The sequence below is a fragment of the Anolis sagrei genome, chromosome 3 (assembly GCF_037176765.1).
Source record: "Anolis sagrei isolate rAnoSag1 chromosome 3, rAnoSag1.mat, whole genome shotgun sequence".
In the NCBI taxonomy this organism is placed as follows: domain Eukaryota; kingdom Metazoa; phylum Chordata; class Lepidosauria; order Squamata; family Dactyloidae; genus Anolis; species Anolis sagrei.
Window position 1 is genome coordinate 79,167,467 of NC_090023.1, and position 21,324 is coordinate 79,188,790.

Here is a 21,324-nt window from a genome sequence, read left to right on the forward strand (position 1 = left end):
TCAAAGATGCCACCATCATCACACTTTTCAAAAAACAGAGAACCACAGCTGGGAAAATCTTCGCAAGAATCCTTGCAAACTGCCTTCTACCTATCTCAGAAGACATGCTTTCAGAATTCCAGAACAGCTTCCACCCCTACAGTGGATATTATCTTCACTGCATGATAGTGTTAACAATTTCTGCTACCTTGGCAGCTACTTCTTCATAAAAGTCAACATTGACACTGAAATGCAATACCACCTGAGCTCTGTGAGTACAGAAAGATGCTGCACTCACAGAGCAGAGAGTGTTTGAGGATCAGGACTTTTGTAGGGAGACCAAGGTGCTTGTTATAAAGCTATTGTCCTCCCAATTCTGTTATATGCATACAAAACATGAACCATCTACAGATGATTCCATAGCATTATCTCTGAAAATCTTGGGAAGACAGGCAGACAAATTTCAATGTGCTGGAAGAAACAAAGACCACCAGGATTGAAGTGATGATCCATTTCCATCAACTTCTCTGGACTGGCCAAGTTGTCCAAATGCCCAATCACCATCTCCCAAAGCATGCTCCCAGCTCAAGAATGGAAAATGGAATGTTGGTGGACAGGAAAAGAGATTTAAAGGTGAGCTTAAAGCCAACCTTAAAAACTGTGACCTACTGCCAAGACCCTACACTTGGAAGGCAATCATACTCGGAAAGGAGTGGTCGCCAATGATGGATGATGATGATGATGATGATGATGATGATGATGAGAGATCAAGAAGTCTAAGAGCCGCCGCAAACTAGCCTCCTGCGAGAGCAAACTGTGCCAGCAGGTCCATGATGTCATGAGACTCCACCTCTCTCCCCGCCTCTTTTGAATTCTGCCAACAGCGAGAGTACACTAGCATAGCTGCCCTAGCAAAGGAAAAACCACGCTGGCACGGAGAAAGAGGCGGAGAAAGAGGCGGAGAGAGAGGTGGAGTCTCATGACGTCATGGACCTGCTGGCACAGTTTGCTCTCGCAGGAGGCTAGTTTGCGGCAGCTCTAAGATGATTAAATACCGCTCTTACTGAATGATGAGAGATACTCATGTCCTTGGGGCTTTGCTCTTTATGACAGAGTAATAACAGGAGCCCTATTCAAAAAAAGTGAACGTGTCTGACTTCTGTAAAGGACATTAGCATTGTATGGAAATCAGTACAATGGCTGGCATCTAGGGCACACTATTATTAGCTTCATGCTCCTTAACCAGGAGTGTTTATATCTTCTGTTTGTTCAAGAAGCTGATCCTTTTCCCAAAACAACACCACAAATTACAACTCTCCTTAATCCCCCCCAGGATGAGGTGGGGGCGGGGGTGGAGAAGGTGAAATCACAGTCACTAAATAACCCTAGTTTGTTTGCTTATTTCATTTGGAGGTTTGCAATATCACGATTTCAAGCACATTACCAGCACAAAGCAAACAGTACACTACATGCATCAAAGGAGATGAGAAAACCTTATAACATTATGAACTTGGGAAAGGGAAAGCCTGTGCTTCTCCAGATGTTTATTTATTTATTTATTTACTATATTTATATACCGGCCCTCTCAGCCCAGAGGCGACTCGGAGCGGATGTTGCTAGACTACAACTCCCAGTGTTCCTCACCATGGGCTGTGCTGGTAAGGGCTGCTGGGGCTTGGAACATCTGATGGACTACAAGACTGATACAATCACTTTAAGCAATTAAAATGGCAAAGTACATTAAAAGACAGGTTTTTCTGATGCCTGAATGTTACTGTGGGGGGAGAGAATTCCATAGCTGTAGCACCAAACAAACAGCTATGGAATTCAGCTATGGAATTGTCTGGAGTGAAAATGTGATATCCCAAAGTAACCTGCTTGTGGATTCCAGGTGCAATTTTAATTTCAGGGCCAGATGAATCATGCTTTCTTTGCTTTTCAGAAAGAGGTTGCTAGAAAAAAGACTGTGATCCTTACATTCGTGATAATATTTTTTCCAGGAAAGGTTGGTCTAAAATGCAGAGAAATGTGAAGGAATGACATATATTGGACCCTCCTCCCCCAGACCGCCATTCTTTCTTACACACCTTAAAAAGTTACTTTTTGGACATTGTTCTCAGAATTCCTCTAGCCATTCTGAGGATTGGTCTTGTCCAAAAAGTAACTTTTCCTAATTCTGCTCTTTTAGAAATGAATGCTGAATATCTGGGAAGTATGGCCTCATTTTCTTGTATGACTTTACACATTTGGGGCAAGTTAGAGAGTCCCCTCTACAAGAAGGCCATTCTTCATTTTTATCTGATTTAAGGAAGGGCTGGCATTGACCAAGCATTTTTTTTAACAATGGGACTTTTCTGAAGAAAATCGTGGTCTTAGGAGAAAAGTCTGAAAGTGACCATAATACCTCAATAATGTAAAGCCCTGGTGACAAAAACAGGTTTGCTTCACTATAGAACATGTTCCTAATGATTTCAGGTTCAGTTGAATGTGCACAAGCCATTCTGTTTACATTACACATTAACATACATTGTGGATTTTATGAAACTTTCCCCAACAATTGTAAATAATCTTTAAATGATTATGCAGTCAGGAGTGTCTTCTCCTTCCCTCGTAAAGGCCACAATACAATGCTAGTCAGGAAGAACTCTATGCACTCTGTTGAACATCATCTTGCCATGATATGTTTCGTTTGCCAGAGCAAACAGGGAACTTTAAGAAAGGCAGGAAGGAAAGGAAGAAGAAATACACTTTTCATGGTCCACTATCTCCATTTGCATTCCTCAGTTTAATTCTGGGGCTTCCCAGGAATGTATGGGGCCAGCACATCCCTTCTGAGCAAACCGGCCTAGTAGAATTGATTGGAAAAGCCCAGCTCCCCAGTTCCACATTTTTCCAGTGCCCTGGGCACCTTAATATTCTCTCTGGCATTTGGGATGAAATTGTGAGCCAAATAACCTCAGTTTCCAAAGGCCCAAAAGTTTTCATTTTTCCACTCTTAGAAAACTGAACGCTATCAATGAATCGGGCCCCATTCAAACTTTTCAGCCATGAAATGAAGATCATCTTCGTTTTCTGGGAGTTACTGCCTTTGACAGCATTTTAAAGCCCTCTTGTTTCCTAAATTACTCATAAAGTTACCATCTTCCTCTCCATTTCCCCCTAAGAGGCTAACACACACACACAAACACACTGCTGCTAGCGAATCCAACAGACCATATGCTGCTACGGCTGCTGCCCAAGTCTTGGGGGATGAATTCTTCCCTTTCAGCGAGCCTTAAAAACGTTTTAGAAATTTATATGGTTATTCACAGAGCTGGTAAAGCGGAAAACCGGTGTTTCAGCTTGTTGTTGTTGTAGCAGTTGCTTTGCAGATGGTCAGTAAAATACATAAATCTTTCCTCCCTTGCTTTGATAGCCTTCCAGGCTGCCTCATTTGCATCAGATAACAGGATAACAGTGTGGTCTGGTGGTCTGTACCCTTCCATCTTCCGGCTTCCATCTGCAAAGAGACATAATTAAGAATCACTTCCCAAATCATCTAAATCTTGCCTACCATGCCTAGACCTAATTGACCAGGCAGTCATGAAGTTTTCTCTGAATGCTTTGGAAACAGAGGAAAGCACAAGGCAAGCAGAACCTCTCCCCCTACCATGCATCACATTTTGTTGACAAACTGCAAGCGTTTCTCCCACTTTTGTTGTCCCTTTCTGATATATGTCTTGCTTTATTGTCCTGGCCATCAAGTATTCATAAATCAGCTCAGGAATTTCACAATAGATATTGGATTGGCCACCTATTGAAGTGCTTGCAAATAATAGATCTGGGTTATATTTTAGTAGAACTTGACATAGAACCTCTGCTATGCATTGGAATAGGTGAAGCTGAAACTAAATCTTTTTTTTCCTGCTATTTTTATAATTATTCAGCCAAGGAAGTGTCACCCTGCAATGTCTTTGAGATCCAGCAACAGAAAGCAATACTGAACTCCCTGGAAAAAATATATATAATTGTTATTTTGTTAAATGAAAATTCATAGTAATAAGTAACTGACAAAGAAATGCCAGTTGATTGGTCAAAGTGTATTCGTTTGATTAAGGAAGCTTGCAATGTGCTTTAAGGCATTTTTTGGCCACTGCTCTCTAGTTTTGTGCATTCGTACAGAATTACTATTCGTTTCTGTTTGTTTCATTCGTAAGCCCCCGTTTTCATTTTTGCGCGTTTCCTGAAAACAGGCACCTTTCCAAATGGGTGTTTTCATTCCACATCTGAAAAAATAAAAATGTTTGACCCATTGGTCTCTATGAGTGGGCTTCCCCAGACTCCCCTTCCCCTCAGTTTTAGGGCTAGAGGGGTGAAAATTGCCACACATTTGGGTAATCCCCTGAATTTTAGGGATTTCTTTTCTTCCTATAAATAAAATGTCCTTATTCCCCCCCCCCCCTTGCCTTCAAACTTCTCCAGGACCAGCAGCAGGAGGGAGGCAAGACAAGGAGGACACCATTCGATCCTACCAAATGTCAAACATGCTCCACACACAAGCCCCACTATTTCCCTTTTTCTTTAACTGGCGGCAATGAGGGGCATTCCCCTCCCTTTCCCATCATTTTTGGCAATGGCATGGTTTGTCCTTATATCCTTCATTACGACCTGGATTAAAAGCATCACAGTTACTTAAGATACCACTCCTCCAGTGATGCTTTCCCCTTGGTCTGCAGAAGAGAACTGGTTTTAAAGACAGGGCTTAAGATACCACTCCTCCTGTGATGCTCTCCCCTCAGTCAGCAGAAGAGACAAGTGGCAGCGGGTGAGGCAAAGCAGGCAGCAGGTGAGGCTTATTTATTTAATTAATTATTATTTATTTATTAAGAGCATTTCTATCCTGCCCTTCTCGCCTCCGAAGAGGGATTCAGGATGGCTACCAGCAGGCACCATTCGGTGCCAAACAATATACAACATAAAATACATTTAACCTACATTAAAAACAGATATAAATAAATTAAAACAATACACCATTTCATGTCATCCTCCAAATTAAATCATAGCAGCCAGTTCAAACAGTCCATTAAAATAATCTTCAATCCATTGCCGTCAAATGAAAAACACTCCGTTAAAACCATCTATCCTGCTTGATGGTATTCTCCTCTGATTGGTCCAATAGGCAGGCCTCAGAGGGAAATAGCATGCTGTACCCAGGTTACCCAAAAAGCAGACAAGGAAATGATACCCGTTCTGGCTTGTTTTTGTGTCGAGGTTATTTTCATTCCAGAGAGGGTTCCCATTTTGTGCTCCTGAATGAAACAAAAGGAACAAAAGAATGGATGAAACAGGAGAAACGGGTACCACACACACCTCTACTGCTCTCTCTGGCACATTCCACATCGCTGTATAAAATCTTCTTCTTTGAACTGGATTATATGGCAGTGTGGACTCAGATAACCCAATTCAAAGCAGATATTAGGAATTAACTGACTTGATATTCTGGTTTATATGGCTATGTGGAAGGGCCCTGTCTCTCTGTCTGTGCCTTCAGGCCATCTGTTGACTTATCATGACCCAATTTTTGTATTTTTATTCAAAAAACAAAACAAAGAGAACTTAATAGAAAAGCAGTAACAACACAAAGAAAGATTTCATTCTATATAATGCTAAAACTACATAGCTATATTCTAGCAACTACAACTACAGCAACAACAACAACTACAGGAGCCCCCGGTGGCGCAGTGGGTTAAAGCACTGAGCTGCTGAGCTTGTTGATCGAAAGGTCGCGGCGCTCCATGCAGTCATGCCGGCCACATGACCTTGGAGGTGTCTAAAGACAACGCTGGCTCTTCAGCTTAGAAATGGAGATAAGCACCACACCCCAGAGTCAGACATGACTGGACTTAATGTCAGGGGACTACCTTTACCTTTACCTTACAACAAACTACAAAAACTACATCAAGCCATAAATTCCAGAAATGCACATTTACACACACAAACTAAACAAACAAACAAACAAACAAACAAGGAAACAAATCGGTTAACCTCACACTCAATATCTGATGGTTTTTACCCCTTGTTATCCTACTATTTTTAAATGCTATTTTCCCCCCCCAATGAAGCAGAGAGTATTTGAGGATCAGGACATTTGTAGGGATACCAAGTTGTTTGTTGATAAAGTACAAGGTGTTGTGGTATTGACCTTTAAAGCCCTACATGGTTTGGATCCAGGTTATCTACGCGATTGCCTTTTCCTGTACAATCTGCCCTGAATACTGAAGTCCTCTGGTCTGCTCCAGCCTGCCAGAACCCAACTGACAACTATCATCCAGAGGACCTCTTTATCGGTCGCCCCACGATTATGGAACGACCTGCTGGTAGATCAACTGTCGGAATTTAAGGCACAAGTGAAGACCTATCTCTTCTGGCAGGCGTACCCAGATAGTTTTAATGATGAATTTTAAATTTAAACTCTATGTATAACTTTTGTTTTGTGTATTTTAATATGTATTTTATGGAAATATGCTTTAATATGTGTATTTTACAGAGTGTTTTTAAATTATTATGTGTTTTGATTATGTGTTTTAGCAATGTTGTAACCTGTCTTGAGCCACAATATTATTATCAGCATCAAAAACTCTGGCATAGACACTGAGAATTGGGAAGCCCTGGCCCTTGAGCACTCCAGCTGGAGGTTAGCAGTGACCAGCAGTGCTGCAGAATTTGAAGAGGCATGAATGGAGGGTAAAAGAGAGAAACGTGCCAAGAGGAAGGCACATCAAGCCAACCCCGACCGGGACCGCCTTCCACCTGGAAACCAATGCCCTCACTGTGGGAGAAGATGCAGATCAAGAATTGGGCTCCACAGTCACCTACTGACCCACCAACAGAACACCAAACTTGGAGGACCATCATCCTCGGACTATGAGGGATCGCCTAATGAATGAACAATCAGCATTATTATTGTCTTCCCAATTATACGCCTGCAAAATGTGGACTATCTACAAATGTCACTCTTGACTTCTGGAACGATTCCATCAGCATTGCCTCTAAAAAATCCTGCAAATCTCCTGGGAAGACAGATAGACAAATATCAGTGTTCTGGAAGAAGCAAAAGCCACCAACACTGAAGAGATGATCCTCCACCATCAACTTCTCCTCAATCAACATTGTCAGTTTGCCCATTTTAGCTAGTTAGCAGATCTTTGTCAGCCATTCTTATTTGCATGAGGATAGTTGGTTCTTTCCACCTCTGAGCATAAATAATTTCCCAGCTTTTCTTTCTAGATTGTCACCCAGCATTTTCAATAGATACAATTCTTCTTCTTGTTTACTTGTCACAGTGTTTTACGAGATGTCCAAAGTACAATGGCCCGAATTTAGGTTGGCTACATCTCTCAAATTGCTTTAAGAAACATGCATTTGTTTCTTTAACAGAACTCTTTTTCAGCACCATGTTTCAAATGAGTTGATTTCCTACCACTTCTTCGCTGTATAGCTTTCAGAATCATGCATAGCAACATGGCCTGCATGATAATGAGATATCTTGACAAATAATCTTTGAATATTAATTTTCTTTTTAAAAACCCAATGAAATTTCCTACAAGTCAACAGGATACTTGAAGATGTATATACAAGCATACTCAACACTTGGGGATAGAAGCCAGAATTTTGTTGGGCAGTTACAAATATGTAACTAGAGTTTCACATCTATAAATAGTGTGGGTGCTGTGTAGGGTCCATGAAAGTCCCTCAAGCTCCACTTACAAGTAAGCAACCATTGGCATTGACAGGAATCTCTTCCCCTGTTGATCAAAAAGAATCTGTCTGATGTTCTAATTCCCTTCTTGCACAAGTAATATCCAGAAAGAGGGGGATTTGTGATGGGTTATTTTTCTGCTTGTTATGCTAGATATTACTTAAAGGAGGGGATGGGAACATCAGGCAGCTGCTTCTTGATCCTAGTTCGGTAAGTAGGATTTGTGTGTGCATGTCTCGCTGGAATCGACTACATAGTTATGGTTGCAGTTATAGTGCTATATACAGTTATAGTACTATGTAATACATACAGGTAATACAGGATTGCAGTGAGTGTTTATTTATCATAACAGTTCATAAAGTGTTTCCCAAATATTATGCTATTTGCCTGCACAGCTATAATGTGGGCCAGTTACTGTAACCTGTTGTTTTAAAGATTGGACCTAAAGACATTTCATACATGGTACTTCTATCGTCTTTGAACTTTGAATATCTGATCTTGTTTTATGGAAGGGAAAACAGGAGAAGCAGCGTTGGTAATACAATGAACATCCTGGTGGCCCATGTCTCTTTTACATTCTCATTACAAAAGCTGCTTTACGCTTCATTGTGTTAAAATGCTCTCATTTTCCTTCTGTGCAAAGACTCTTTAGTGCTGCTGAGCCCTTCCAAAATCAGCTGCAAGTAGAATTTAAATGATGGCGACATGCAAAATTTAATATGGCTGTGCATTATCCAGCAAGGCCCTCCCACATAGCTACTCTCTCCTATAATGCTTAGGTAAAGGTAAAGGTTTTCCCCTGACACTAGGTCCAGTCGTGTCCGACTCTGGGATGTGGTGCTCATCTCCATTTTTAAGCCGAAGAGCCAGTGTTGTCCGTAGACACCTCCAAGGTCATGTGGCTGGCATGACTGCATGGTGCGGTACCTTCCTGCCGGAGCGGTACCTATTGATCTACTCACATTTACATGTTTTCGAACTGCTAAGTTGGCAGAAGCTGGGGCTGACAGCGGAAGCTCACATCACTCCCTGGAATCGAACCTGCAACCTTTTGGTCAACAAGCTCAGCAGCTCAGTGCTTTAACCCATTTCTCCACCGGGGGCTCCTTCCTATAATGCTTACTTAGGGGTAAATCCCAATCTTGGAGCATGGGCATGAAAGTCACTTTCTAGGAGCATGAACCTTTTACTACAGGGAAAATACTAAGCATTAATTGTAGAATATGCTTGAGAATGTTAATATAAAGTTATTTTTTTCTATGGGTACTTGGATGATCTTGTGAAATTGAATAAAAAGTAACAGCCCATATTATATGGCTGGCAAAAGTTAGGACTGTATTTCTAGACATGCTCCTGGTGTTACCTAGGGCCTTTCCAGACAGGGCTTTAGCCCAGGAGCATTTGTGCTTTCAAAACATGAATGTTCTTGGGGCCCTGTCCACACACATCCCAGAAAGTGCACGCTTTCTTGGGTGGGTGTCCAGATGTTTTACTGGGACTTCCCTGTAGAACACTGGGACACCATAATCCTCTCCCCAAAAGCCCTCTAAACAGAGTTTTAAAAGAAAAGAACTCACCTGGCCTTCATAGGACAGCTGCCAGAGTTCTTCTGGCGCATGCTAATTTAGTCTGGAAAACTGTGGGAATACTGTCTGGACTGGAAGACACTGGAAGTAGTGAGTTTATTGCATGCCTTCCAAGAAGGCACGGAATAAACCCATTTTCAAATTAATTTGACACAAACCAGGGTTTTCCTGGTTTGTGGTGGATTAATACAGGTTTATCCAGGACGTCATCTGGACAGCCCCCTTTTTATTCCAGTAACTCCCGTAATAAGGGGGCTGTCTAGATCCGCCCCTATACTCTTGTGGTTGCACCTGAGTGCAACAGACACAGATACATACATATTTGGGAGCCTTGAGCCCTAATGAGGTAGGTATTTTTAGTTCAAACTCCAACAGTATTTTAAGTTGGATCATGAAGACAATGTGCACCAAGTTTAGACCAGATTGATCAAGTCACTTAGGAGCCTTTGTGGAACAAACACACATACATATATGCATACTTTGACTTTTATATATATAGATTGCCTGGCATCCTGCTAGTGAATATACATGCACAAGTCAATCTTGTGTCTATGTCCATTTGTAGATACTGCAAAGATTGGTATTCCCTTCCTCCTTCTGCAGTGACCAAAGCTCTCCTTGGACCTACCAGGAACCCATGGCCACCTATGCCTGGAGAAGAGTGAAGGGGAAAGGGAATCACAGAGGAGTCTAGCTGTATACCCATAATTCAATTCAATATGATTATGTCAACGACTGAGATCCCCCAGAAGATGCTGAGAGATCTCTGCTGATATGCTGATGATGTAATTGCTTTCTGCCTGCATACAGAGACATAGCCAGATGCTTTTAATTGTTTTAACCAGATTGTTATTTGTGTATTATATTTTTAAAATGTGTATTTTAGTTTGTAAACTTTGTTGTGTTGGGCTTGGTCCCACTTGTAAGCCGCCCCGAATCCCTTCGGGGAGATGATGGTGGGATATAAAAATAAAGTTGTTGTTGTTGTTGTTGTTGTTGTTGTTGTTGTTGTTATGTGACTGTATTCCTTATCCACAAATAACTATGCTACTATTACCCATGCTGAATCACAGCTATTATATATCTGTATGCCTATCACATGTATTTGCAAGTTATTTTCTATGTTAAGGCTTGGGGGGGGGGGGTCTCGGTGCCCTCCCAGAAGTTACCCAGAGGGCATCTAGATACTCCAGGAAAGCGCGCAGTTTAGGGGGAGGAGTGGGGACTAAAGGCCACTCCAAACCATGTTTTTAAAACCTGGTCCAGTGCAGCCTTTTGTACTGTCTGGAAGCACCCACAGTTACCTATCATGGGAAAATGGGAGAAGGCTTTCTCAGTTGCTGCTCTTTGCCTCTACCCTCCCCCCCCCCCAATATATTTTCTTTCTATATTTCTATAGGCAGGTGAAGACCTTGTTTTGGCAGGCTTTTGAGAGCTCAAGGGAAAAGGGTCTTTCAGAATGCACTGTAATGTCAAATACTTTCATGGCCGGAATCGGTACTGTTTATGTTTGTTTTATTTTAATGGCTATATGCTATTAAATGCTTTCTATCTATTGTCAGATTAATTATATTTTCAACTTTTGTATTATGTTAATTTTTAAAGCTGTATCTATATGACTGACCTTGAGGGAGCTGGGGGTGGCAACGGCCGACAGGGAGCTCTGGCGTAGGCTGGTCCATGAGGTCACGAAGAGTCGGAGACGACTGAACGAATGAACAACAACAACATCTATATCTGTGTTAGCTTCCTTGTGTCTCAGGCTGGGGAAAAAAGTGGGATATAAATGTAATAGTAATATCAATGCCTGATTTCAACAGTGTACCGAGGAAATGGCATAATATCCAGGAGAAGTATTTACTTATAGTAGTTTCCTAGTTAGACCACTATTGCTGGGAGATAGATGAGGAATACAATTTTATTGATTACAGTTGGCCCTCCGTATCCACTCAGCCTGCATACATGGATTCAACAACCTATAGCTTGAAAATATTTGAAAAAAATCCAAAAATCAAACCTTGGTTTTACCACTTTAGGAATGCCATTTTACTACTACACATTTCACTAATTCACAGTAAAATAATGGGACTTGAGCACCCACAAATTTGGTATCTATGGGAGACCCTAGAACCACACCCCAGTGGATACAAAGACCCACTGCGTTATGGATCTCTTGGCAAATTCCAGGGATATTGATCACAGTATACGGGACAGAAAGAGGGAAAACTGGGTTCAAATGATGCATGGTTCTGTGCTACATTGGAGGAACAACTTCAAAAAATGATGCTGAGGAAATGTTGCTCTGGTCAATATAATTTTCCCTATCTTTGTTTGATTTAATATCATAACTGAGCTGTTGCTTAATATAAGGCCATGCAAGGATTTGTGATGAGGTATTATAAGGGGATGATGACACTCAGCTATACAATTTTTTTTAAGCTAGGTGTGGCTCAAAGATCTGGACAGGTATTAGAAACATACAATGGGCTGGCTGATTTCATCAGCAAGAGATTCATCAATTGACCTAGAAATGCCTAGAGAGAATGTATTTTTGTAATGTATAGGGCAACCCACAAATGTGAAGAGATGCCTGTCAAGCACTTTAATCACATTTTAACAGTCCTAGCTACATTTTTTGGACTCTGGGATTTATAGTTTGGTGAGGCACGATTGCTCTCTGAGTGTGGATTTTAAATGCCTCTTCCTATTCTGCAAACCCCAATGTTCCATAGTATGTTTCAATGTCAGTTTAAATGGAATCAATGTGCTATAATTACATAGTGTGATGTTTTTTTTTTTGTTTATCCAGTCTACTTGTAATCATAAAGTGACTTCTCCAGAGATTACACAGTAATATGTCTTATCTATGGAATATAATGGAGTGCATTTGTCAGGGTGTCTTTGTTGTAATTGTGTAGGCACCCTGCTAATTCTGTTCTTGTTTTCCAAAGGATTTAGTGGACTATAATATGGAGTTGTTATGATACTTACAACTATTTGTTGTAGTTGTGTTTCCATGTCAGAGTTTTAAAAGGTTGTATTTGATTTTCAAGTTCTTTATAAGACACTATGGAATCCAGTAAATCTATATAAATAAAAATGTAATTTTTGTTTGTGAGATTAACATAACTCAAAAACCACTGGATGAATTGACAAAAAAATGGACACTACACCCCTAACAGACCAACGAGTGACCATCATTAATAACCCCCTCCCAAAAAACAGCGGAAATGACTTAAAAACCCAAAAAACTAAATGCAATACAGTGCATGCATGAAAACGAAAGCTTCCAGCACCCCCTGGACCAGGCCCTTTAGGGGAGGAGGATGCTCCAAATGCATTGCTTCCAAGCTGCAAACTTGCTTCTTCTTGGATTTCTTTGAGAGCATCCCAATCCGTACATATTTCCAATTTCCTATTCCTGGACTGAAACTCCCAGCAATCATCCAGATAGATAAGCTATATAGATCAGATAGAGATAGGTAAGTAGATAGATCAATCAGGAGGACTGCTGGGAGTTACAGTCCAAGAATAGGTAGAGAAAGAAGAAAGGAGAGAAAGAAAAAGGGAGGGGGAGGAAGGAAAGAGGTAGAGAAGGAAAGAAAGAGAGAAGGAAAGAAAAAAGAGGAGGGAGGGAAGGAAAGAGAGAAAGAAAGAAGGCGAGAAAGAGAAAGGGAGGGGGAGGAAGGAAAGAGGTAGAGAAGGAAAGAAAGAGAGAAGGAAAGAAAAAAGAGGAGGGAGGGAAGGAAAGAGAGAAAGAAAGAAGGCGAGAAAGAGAAAGGGAAGGTTGGCTACAGCAACGTGTGGTGGGTACAGCTAGTACATTATAAATGGAGAAGGAATAAAGAGCTAGCAAGCTATATGATGCAAGCCCTGGTATATCAATTGCTGGAAGATATGGTTGCTGCCTTCATGCGTTACTGTTCTAGAAACATCTGGCTGATCACTGTTGTATGCCAGATGTTGGAATAAGGCTGGGAAGTTGTACCAGTGGTTCCAAACCTCAGATCTGCAGGTGTTGTACCAACATCCAGAATGGCCAATGGTCAGGGTTTCTGGAGGTTGTAGTTTCAAAATATCATTGTGACCCAAGTTTGGAAACTACTCTTCCATATATTAGGTTGTATTTGTTAAATAGTTGTGGCAAGTAATATTTCAGTTGTATTGATGTTAGATGCCCTAGTCTGCTGAGGAAAGGTAGGATACAAACATTTAAAATAGATTTAATAAAGCTGTACACATTTCCCTGAGCATACATCCTGTTAAAGGCAACAGAAATTACTTTTGAGAAGTCACACATGGGATGATATTGTTAGATAATGTCCTTTGATATGGTCAAACATATTTCATCATATATCCTTATAATAATAATAATAATAATAATAATAATAATAATAAAAAACTTTATTTATATATCGCTCTTTCTCCTCGAGGGGGACTTGGGGTGGTTTCCAAGCAACATCATCAAAACATACAGAGTAAACAGCATAATATAAAATTAACAAAACAACATAAGCATAAAATAATCACAATAACACATATATATTAAAATAATCCTGCCTGTTCAGAAGGCCGGGCCAAAGCTAGTACAAACTCAAAATATGAGGGGACCGGGAATTAGGTATGGTGCTATAACAGGCTAACAGCAATAGCAGGTACGGGTCTGTGGCTGCTCATTTCCAGGGCCTATTAGAAGGATGACCGGGGTAATAAGTAGGATGCATAAGGCCATATTCAACAATGTTTGGGGTTGGGCCAGAACTGGTCATTCTCAAAGGCTTGTTGAAACCACCAGGTTTCAACAAGCACAGAAATCTCCAGCATGTAGGAGTGTGCCATTCTCTTATTGTTAACTGATGTAATGGATAAATGTGCTGGATTCATCATGCTGCTCAGAAATATTCTAGTATGAGCACATGCAAGTGATGCTGTAGTAACACAGCAATGAATAATGCAATCAATATGAAAGATTGGGCATAGATAATTCAACCTGAGCATGAGTGGGTCATTACATGCAATTTGCTTATGAAACCTAATAAACAAAAAATTAAGCAAGATTATAGGAGACTCCCAGCAATAATAATCTCAGATTAAGTTAGTTGCCCCATCCTCAGGTAAAACAATTGTGACCAGTTCATCTTAGTAATAGTGGGCCAAAGAACATAGCAGAATGAATAGGCTATGAATAAGGTCTTGTGTCATACAGAAAAAGGAGGCAATACTCATGTTGCAAAACTACGAACACAATGGGATGGTATAGAAATGCCATTGTAAAAGAATTAGCATGGTCAGTTTGATTGGGGATGAAAAGAGCTGCAGATGGTTTGATTGTTCTGGGTTTTTTTTGTTTTGGTTTTTTTGTCGTGTCAGGAGCAACTTGAGAAACTGCAAGTTGCTTCTGGTGTGAGAGAACTGGCCTTCTGCAAGGACTTTGCCCAGGGGACGCCTTGATGTTTTTGATGTTTGTACCATCTTTGTGGGAGGCTTCTCTCATGTCCCTGCATGAGGAGCTGGAGCTGATAGAGGAAGCTCATCAAGGCTCTCCCCGGATTCGAACCTGCAACCTGTCGGTCTTCAATCCTGCCAGCACAGGGGTTTAACCCACTGCGTCACCGGGGCTCCTGTATTGTTCTGTTTAGCTGTGGTTAAGAAGTGGTAAATTCAGAGAACACTGAGATGTTAATTCATTTATTAACCTCTTAAATATTGGTTGTAAATAAATTGCAAGGAAATGTTAAGTATCTATTAGTGAATGAGTAGCTCCCAAAAATTTGGAAATCAGTATCTACATTGTTGAATTACCTAACCTAATGCAGATAAGAGAGGGAAGACAAACGATGGGCCCAATTATTGAAAGGTGAAGCCAGTCCTGATTAAAAAGTATGCATTTGGGCAAGTTCTACAAAGACATTTCAGTCATGTCCTTATTGCTTTGCATAGCCTTCATCCCCCTGCATCCCCCCCCCCCCCCAATCTATGTTGATGCTAATTTGACAGGTTTCTTTTACATGGAGATGTCTGCTACATCTCCAAGAGAAATATATGTATATCTGTGCTGGGGGAAGGGAGATCTTTCCACTTCAGCAGACAAGGCAATTTCTCACAAGTGCTCAAGAGCCAGCTGAAAATGACAAATGTGCCTTAAGAATGAGATGCTGTGCTAAAGTAGTAGAATTTTGTGGGCAGGTTTAATTTCTCAGCAAGTGTGAAGTTGCTACTTCTTTTCTGCAGAATCCCTACCATGTGTGCAAAGGGTACTTATTCAATAGCATAAAGGGAAGAACATTGGCCTGGTTGCTGGAGCTTTCAGTGAAATCCTCTTTCTGAAAGAGATGCACTTCAGTACCTTTTAAAGGAAACACTTTGCAAGAGGAGAGGAAATACATTCTCTCTCTCTCTCTCTCTATATATATATATATCACTGCTCCAGAACATACACTGAAGGAGTATTAAAAATAATTTATATCACTACTAAAATTGCCCTTAAAATATGCAAGCCACTGGTAAGCAGAGAACATTACTTATATTGAAGACAAATGAGTATTAAAGAGTTGTTAATGAGCTCCTGTGTTTTCTGCTATATGCCCAGAAAACATATGTAGCATTTAATGTAAGCAGTGAAATCATGTGTAGCCATTTTCTCAGGGGCCTGTATGAGAAAAGGGCAAGAAAACTTAGGATCTCATCATATTGATGAGGTCTTGGGGGCAAAAAGTTTACATGAGGAACTGGGATGGCAATGGGGGACTGATCCCCAGGATTGCGGAAGATGGTCCCAAGAGTCAATCCCCACAAGCCCAGCACCTGAAAAGATCTGCACCTTGCAGTAAGGTCCAGATATTTTTAGATTTTTAAAAATTCCAGTTTACTCTATATTAATCCGGATTAACCTGAGGCATCGTTTGGATGCCTCAGGTTAATTAGAAATCCATCACAGGTTTTGAGCCTGTGAGGAAGGGCCTTCAGTGTCTCTAAACAGTGTGGTTATCCAATTTATCTGAGGAAGATAACTTTAAAGAAAATGTTTACAATAGGCTGTTGATCTTTACCAGGGTTTAGTTCCAGGACCCCATATGTGGCCACTCAAAACCTTTTATATATAATGATGTCCTTTGCATAAAATGTAAGGAACATCATTTCAACAAGCTGTTGGTGGTTGAATACAAGGGAGCTGCCATATTGCCCTTTTCTTTGAAATCAGATTTCAGAGAGAAAAGCAATTCCTAAAAGCATAACTATTCAAGAATTACTTCACTTTCTTGAAACATAGGTGCACCTAGCCTCCCCCTTCATTACTTTCTTCAAATTGAAATAAATAAGCTTTTTTTGTGGCGGGGGGGGGGGGGGGGCACCATGTGTTTGTCTGGAGCTTTTCATGTAAGCAAGAATTCTGCAAAATCAGGGCTCTCATTCACATTGTGACTAACTAGAACAGGCTTATGTGTTCATTCCTTTGCGATAACCATTGCCTAGACCACTAAATATAATTCACATTGCTTTTATTACATAAAACAATAGATTTTTGAAGTATTGCTGCTGTGCAATAGTACATTCAGCTGTTGGGCTTTAAGACATATTTGCACAGGAGAAACAAGAGCACAATTAGTCTAGCTCTTTAACATCCAAGGGCATTCTTATGCCAAGCTCTAGTCCCCTTGTCATTTGCGAGTTATGAGGTCAGGGGCCTGGGAGGGTGGGGCCTTGCTTAAAACCATCATTTCCTCGAACACTTCAGGCATTGAGAGTGCTTCATAAGTTTATATGGTCAAGCTCTCAGCAAGATGAGGTGAGGAGAAGGTGACCCCTTCACATTGTTTTGTGACTTAAACACCATTTTTTTAAAAGAAAAAAGACAAAAAAGGATAGAACCACACCACACATCAAAGAAGGAAGGAAGTCAGACAAGTGAATAGGAGAGTAGAACCTAGGACCCTTCCAAACAGGGACCAAAATGCAGGCCCTGTCAGACTTTTACATGAGCCATCCAAATGATGCCTCAGGTAAAAGAGGATTAATTTGGGACAGAGCAGGAGAACTATGTTTTGTCCTGAATTAATTAGATACCCCATTAGACCTGGGCCTTCCTGACACACTCCCAGGGCTCACTCCCCAAACCCATCTCACACCTTTTGGGCTCCTGGAACCCAAAGATGTGAGATGGCAACCACCCTCTTCCCAAAACTTCCCCAAAACCTTAAAAAAATTAAAACCTTACTGGGTCACCATGGGGCTGCTCCGGCAGTCCTCCTGGCATGTAGAAATGACATGCCAGAAGGCAGGGAAGTGGCAAATTGCTCCCCCTCCCCATCTCCTGGAGCAGCCTCATGGTGACCCAGTAAGGTTTTTAAAAAAAATTAATGCTTTTTGGGAGGTGGTGGAGTGGTCCCATTTCAGTGCAGTAGTTACCACATTGGAATGGAACCCCCCCCCCCTTCCTGGAATAGCCTGTGGTTTTCTTTTGGTGTGGGAACTTAAAGTAAATTCCTTAAACCTGGCCCTTAGAAAAATCATAGTAATTTTCATAAAATATGTTACACTTCTAAGAAATGTTACATATTGTTCAAAAGCAATTCTCTTTCTGCAGACTACCAGTTTTATAGTGCTTGACCCAGAAAAACATAGAGGAGTGACTGGGGAAAGGAGGGAAAGGAGGGAAAGAGAGAAAAGGCAGTAAGGAAGAATGTATTCCAGACCCCCAACCCGTGCCATCTCAAACAATTAGGGGAGATAAATATTTTCACAATTTGCATAAGAGAAGGAAATATAGATATTGAGAGACAGAACATTCCAAGCACAAGGAGAAATCAGATTAGATTTATAATTATGAAGTAAAGGAAGTAATGCCTTAACTCTAAAGGAAGATCTTGAATTTATATCTTTCTTCTGCCTCCATTTCTCTTTTTTGACTTCTCATCTTTTCAACTTGCCATCCCTCAAGATAACGTTGGTCTTCAATCAACTGGGAATTGGAGTTCAACCAATTTATGGCAATTCTATGGTAACCCTATCACATGTCTCCATCTACGTTCTGCCTCGTAGTTTAAGATCCACCGAGGAGGCCCTGCTCACAGTCCCACCAGCCTTGCAAACACGTCTGGTGGGGACGAGGGACAGGGCCTTCTTGGTGGTGACCCCCCGCTTGTGGAATTCACTCCAAAGTGATATTAGATTGGCATCCTCCTTCCTTTCCTTTAGGAAAAAACTGAAATTGCAGTTTTGGAACTAGGCTTTTGGCTAGCAGGCACAACAGCACTTTGGACATTGAACTGGACCATATGATTGTTACGATAATGGAAATGGCTATATGACTGTATAATTAATGTTGTTTTTAATCTATTGTGAATTTATGGTTTTATATTGTTGTTATATTGTAATATTGTGGCATCGAATTGCTGCCAGTGTTAGCCGCTCTGAGTCCCCCCTTGGGGGTTGAGAAGGGCGGGGTAGAAATGTTGTAAATAAATAAATAAAAATAATCACAGTTTTTTTCTTGGCAGAACTGGGTCAGGGATGGTTTGGGGGTGTGTGACTTGCCCAAAGTTACACATTGATTTCCATGGCTGAGGTGTTATCAAACGTTGATTTTCAGAGTCCTTGTCCAACACTCCAACTACTAAACTATGCTGGACACTCTAAAAACAGAAAAATGTCCCACAGCAGGTTGACAACATAGCAGCTAATGCTTGAAATTCACAAGAAAAATATCAGAACAGGAAGAATGTCATTCAGGCTATATCCATACAGCAGCTAGACACTACCATGATTCAATGCTATGGAATTATGAGATTTGTAGTTTTGTGAGATGTTTATCCTGATCTGGAGTCACAAGCTGCACATCCCAGAATCCAGTGAGATAGAACTATGGCAATTGAAGTGGTGTCAATCAATAATTTTCCAGATATTGGAAAGAAAAAACTAGTAAGTATGAGCTTTGTACTCACCAGATTTGGAGAAATTTGAACACTTTTTCATGTTGTTAAGGTTAACTAGTTTTAAAACTTCTGCTTTCTCCAGATTGTGACTCTGAGAAATAGGGAAAGTTTAGTCAGACCAGATTAAACCAGGATGCCTAGATTTTCCTGCACAACTTGCAACTGTGGTTGAATGATAGCTCTTTTGTTCAGGTGTAGAAAAACTGTCTCGATGGTCTTCCATTCAAAATTTGCCTGATTAGCACACATTCCCCCTCAAGCTGCTAGTTTTAGGCTCCTTTTCATGTAGCAGAAATGGCTGTCGCAAATATGATTCTTCCTGCCGATATTCATACTGGTTATTTATCAGGCAAGCACAGCTGTGGATGCTGCACATACCTACAGCTTTTCAAGTCTGTTGAACAGTTTTATATGAATTTTAACTATGGGAAATAAGTATGATTAGGACAATTGGAAATAAAGTCAAATTTTACTGCAACTTTCTAATTAATGGTGTGCAGTATACTGGCAAACATGTTGACAAAGGAGTGGAATTCACAGAAAAGGAGTCAGATGGTAAGATGTTTTGTGAGAAAAAAATACCAATGGGTTCAACAACAGCTATTTCCACAGTAATACCATCAATTTATTTAAATTTTTGGTTTGAATTAGGTTATTTTCAGAGGTGATATTTAAATGAGGGATTTTAGGTCTGGAAATTGGCTAAACATTGGTTCTGTCTTATGTTAAACACAATATTGTGTTTTAAACTATATTTCACCCACTGGTAGAGCTCAAAAGAAGGGTGAAATTAATGACATGTATTGTAATGTACTCCAAACAATATTCTTAGCATCACTTCAGAATAACTAATGTATATTGAACACAGCTGCAAAACAATTCAAATATGCGTGTATATGTGTGCCTTCAAGATGCCTGTTGACCCTGTTAATTTGATAAAGTTTTCTTAGCCAAAAAATCCTCATTGGTGGTTTTGCCAGTTCCTTCCTCTGAAATAGATGCTACACCACCTGGTATTCACTGGTGGTCTCCCCTCCAAACTCTCATTAGGGCTCATCCTGCTTAAATTCCAACATTAGATCAGATTTGGAGCCCATGTTAAAAAATTCACCAGATGGGCTATGACCATAGAAAAATTAAACCACAGCTTCCTTCATGTGGTGGGATTGGATTCTGCTAGTTTAGACACATGGAAACACACCTTAAAGCTGTCTAACATTTCCTTTGCAGTCTTCTGACTTCACATGAAAATTGGACCTTTTTACATCTACCTTCTTGAATATGTTTGGTTGAAACAATAGCCAAATGCAGTATGTGCAACCTGTGTCAAAAGGGGATGGCTGGGAAGCAAGTAGTCAAATATTCTATTTCATGAGGAAGAACACATAAAACTAGTTTTAAATGATATTTGGAATGTATCTACTAAGTTTGGGAAAGCCTTAAAAAACTACAAATATTTGTGCAGCAGAGTCTTCTGCCGAGGCACAGTCTGATATTCTGCTGTATGACATCCCTTTAGGTTGCCTATGTTAATTTTTCTTAGACCCATTTTGGCAGGATGTTAGAAAATACTTTTTCAGTGGTTGCTCCTAGGCTGTAGAACTTCCTTCCAAGGGATGCTTAGGGCCCTTCCAGACATGACTAAATCCCAGGGGGAACTGGGATATTATATCCTGGTTCTGTCTGGGATTTAGTCCCCACACCCACCCCAAACCCTGGACTTTTCCTGGAAGGGGGACTGGCTCCATGCCCAGAGGTTGACCCAGGAGGGCACGGAGCCAGCTCTCAGCCTCCCATTTGCCCACTAACTCACCTGAGGGGCCTGACTGCATGCTCCTGGCATGTCAAAATGATGAGTCAAGAGGTTTTTTCCTTCTCCCCCTCCCCCCTCCCCCAACCTACCAATGCATCATTTCGATGTGTCAGGAGCTTTATTATTATTATTTTTAATTTTTATTGTGTTTTGTAATTTGTGACTGACGTGACAAACTGACAAACATGACAAACAAAAAATAACATCTACAGAACTACGAACTGAACACCATATAACAATAACATACAAAACATCTAGTATGACACTTTCCCTCTA

At 40.7% G+C, this 21,324-nt stretch overlaps 1 long non-coding RNA gene across 1 annotated transcript in view; it reads right to left on the minus strand.

Annotated features, from left to right (window-relative positions):
• Window positions 1-1,016: 1,016 nt before the first annotated feature.
• Window positions 1,017-21,324, minus strand: part of LOC132771774 (uncharacterized) — a 34,396-nt gene continuing 14,088 nt past the window's right edge. The window contains exons 2-3 of the long non-coding RNA XR_009631116.2: window positions 5,204-5,267; window positions 1,017-3,478 (exon numbers count right to left, since the gene is read on the minus strand). This is a non-coding gene — a long non-coding RNA (uncharacterized lncRNA). The remainder of the gene's footprint in view (window positions 3,479-5,203; window positions 5,268-21,324) is intronic.